Genomic DNA, 3,375 nt, shown 5'->3' on the forward strand with positions numbered 1-3,375 from the left:
CACCCATTTGTCCATCATCCATTCATACATCCATCCATACACTGATCCATCATCGATCCATCCATCATCCATCTATCCATCTAACCAACCATCATCTATCCATCCATCATCTATCCATCATCCATCCATTCAATCATCCATCATCCATCCATTCAATCATCCATCCATCCATTAAAATGTACATGCTTATCCTTCACTGGACTGCAGAGACAACAGGCCAAGAAGAAAAACCCCAAGCAGGCATACCTCTCCCCAGTGACACTCTCCAGCTCCTCCTGGGAGACCCCAAGGCATTCCCATACCAGAGAGCATACCGTATATAGTTCCTCCAGCAGGTTCTGGCTGTGCCTCAGTTGAGGGTTGGCACATAGAGAGCCTATAACCAAATGCTTTGTCTTTCTGCTCAGCTACTTTTTTAGTTTACAAAACTTTCTTATTACCAGTATGTATTTTTTTCCAATATGCCTCACTCAGACAGGAACCACAGAAACAAGCTCATAATGCATTGTTATATGCACAGAATCAATAATGGATTATTCATCTTTATTTTGTAACAATGATTAAAATAAAATTCAATTTCTTAATGATTGGGTCCATCTGGGCCGCTGCACTTTTTATAATTTCACTCCCAAAGACTTCTTGGTTCTCATATATAAAACTGTTTGTTTGCAAAAAAAAAAAAAAAGTTTGGAGTTGAGATGAAAATGTCATCCATTTGCATCAAACATATGTCCAATTAGTGGTGACATTATAAAAACTAATTCCATCTCCCTGAGGTGATGTATATAATAAAAGGTGGCCCTCAAACAATACAGAAAAACTATGTTTGTAAAGAAACATGATGCTTCTCTTCAGCTGTACGCAAGCAGCAGCTCAGACACTGTGAAATATGTGAAATACATTTTCACTATTTGCACACACACACTGTCCAAACACACACACATTCCCTCAGTCTCTTTATGTAGCGAGCAGAATCTGACAGATTGGTAAACAGACTGTGCCGGGAACAGATTGACAGACAGACGGACACATGCAGCCTGAACAGATAAGGGCAAACACGCAGACAGCGATACGCACAGATTCAACAACAGGTCGAGGATTGTTGCATGCGCATGCTTTTGGTGTGAATGCACTTTGAATCGTACAAGACTTAAAAACGAGACGTTTGTTTCTTCCCCAGACTCACTCTCCCTCGACAGCTGTGTGACTTCCATCTCAGTGAGTTCGATGACGTGTCTTGTTGTTTCTAGCTGCTGCTCTTTTCTAGACCTGCTGCTCAGGTTGTGCGCTGCTCACTTTTGGATCTTGTAAATTATTTTTCTTCACTGGTACAAAAAAAGCTAAATTATTGTGGATAACCTTTTGTTTCCTTTTTAAAATTACAGACTGTAACGTCAGACACCTTTGATACACATATCAGTGAGGCGAACTGCACTTGGAGGACCAAGAAGACAAAAGAGACTTTATCTGAACTTCTCCCACCAGCCTGCTCTCCTGCCCCCACTTCTCCCCCCTTTTTTCCTCATACCCTTCCCATACACAATGCCAGTGGATTAGGCACAGCTGCACCGGTTCTGCGTCCAAACGGGATCAAAATTGCCCCGTTTAAACCATGACAATCACCAGCGGGGCTCTCTGCTCTCCGCCATTTTGGATCAGCCAGTCTCAGTAGCTGACAGAGTCATGGACACCAAAGGCACTTCACTTACACAGTGCGACCATTGTCCGCCCCGCAGCTCCCCACTAGGCCAAACCACTTGGTCTGAACCACTGACTGCCTGCCTGGCTGACTGTACACGTCACATGCTTCTAGTATCTGATGATAAACAGGAAGTAATATGCGGGGCGTAAACACGGCAGTGGAATTGCAGATTTAGAACGTATTATCATCGGCATATGCTGAACGGAGGCTCTTTATCTGTCCTGTGTAAAAATGTGTGTCATAAGGTGGGATTGCATCTATGTAAATTAGACACACACACACTGACAGTGTTCCTGAACACATGCAGTCACTCTTATTGTTGTAGGACAGTGGAGCACTGTTCATTCATTCAGACACATACTCACACACACACTGTGCCCAGTTGTAGAGCCTGGTACAGTGCTTGAATGAGGCACAGCAACATGCTTTGCTTCAATCAGAAACAGGAGGGATTAGCAGGAATATAACTGATTGCTATACAACCTATTAAAGTGTATATGTATCTAATGGAATTGTTTTTGTTAACAGTGGGAGGAGTTTAAAGCCAAAATGGTATTTAGTCTTTTTAAAGTATATCTACAACATCTTGGTGCCTTATGATGCTTTTTTATTGTACTATATGCTATATTTTTTATTGTTTACGGGCTTAGTTTATGTGCCAAAGTTATTAAATGGGTGTCAGTGCAATGTTTTGTGTACAAAGTAACAGTGTTTGTAAAGATTTCCCCTTTGGTATGGTTCCTCCAAAAAATGGTAAATTCATTGTCAAATTACAAGTTTTGTTCTTGTAGAAAAAAAAAACGATGAGCTGCTGTCGACTGTTTTTTAAATCCAACATGACTGTCTCAGTTTGGTGTTTGGGTGGCCAGATGTGCGGGACAGTCAGATGATGATGAAGCTGACTGGAAGACAGATGAGGCAACAGCAGCTGAGATTTCCTCCCACAGACCAAAAACATGCATGTTAGTCTGATTGGTAACTCTAAATTGTCCCTAGGTGTGAGTGAGAGAGTGAACGGTTGTTTGTCTCATTTGTCTCTATGTGTCTCTGTGATGGACTGGAGACCTGTCCAGGGTGTCCGCCCCCCACTCTTGCACAGTGATAGCTGGATTTGGGCACCAGTGACCCATGTGACCCGAAAAGGAAAACATGGGTAAAAATAATGGATGGATGATGGATGGATGGATGGATGGACGGACGGACGGACGGACGGACGGATGGATGGATGGATGGATGGATGGATGGACGGACGGACGGACGGACGGACGGACGGACGGATGGATGGATGGATGGATGGATGAATGATGGACAGATGGATGATGGATGGAAGAATGGATGGATGGATGAATGGATGGATGGATGGCTGGATGGGTGAATGATGGATGATGGACAGATGGATAGAAGAATGGATGGATGGATGGATGGATGGATGGATGAATGGATGGATGGATGGATGGATGGATGGATGATGGATAAATGGATGGATGATGAATATATGGATGGATGAACGAATGGATGATGGATGGATGATGAATGAATGGATGAATGATAAATGGATGATGGATGGATGATGAATGGATGATGGATGACGATGATCAGTTCATCTTTAAAGAAGTTTGTCAAAATAAGCTTTTTCTGATAAACTTTAAAAAGTGTTAAAAAAAATTTTTAAG

The 3,375-nt window shown here is 42.4% G+C and overlaps 1 long non-coding RNA gene across 1 annotated transcript in view; it reads left to right on the plus strand.

Moving 5' to 3' along the window:
* The window catches only part of LOC119408547, a 4,369-nt gene extending 2,805 nt beyond the window's left edge, over positions 1-1,564 (plus strand). The window contains exons 2-3 of the long non-coding RNA XR_005186741.1: positions 1,181-1,218; positions 1,386-1,564. This is a non-coding gene — a long non-coding RNA (uncharacterized LOC119408547). The remainder of the gene's footprint in view (positions 1-1,180; positions 1,219-1,385) is intronic.
* Positions 1,565-3,375: the final 1,811 nt, after the last annotated feature.

The sequence above is a fragment of the Nematolebias whitei genome, chromosome 1, assembly GCF_014905685.2.
Source record: "Nematolebias whitei isolate Nwh7 chromosome 1, NemWhi1, whole genome shotgun sequence".
NCBI lineage: Eukaryota > Metazoa > Chordata > Actinopteri > Cyprinodontiformes > Rivulidae > Nematolebias > Nematolebias whitei.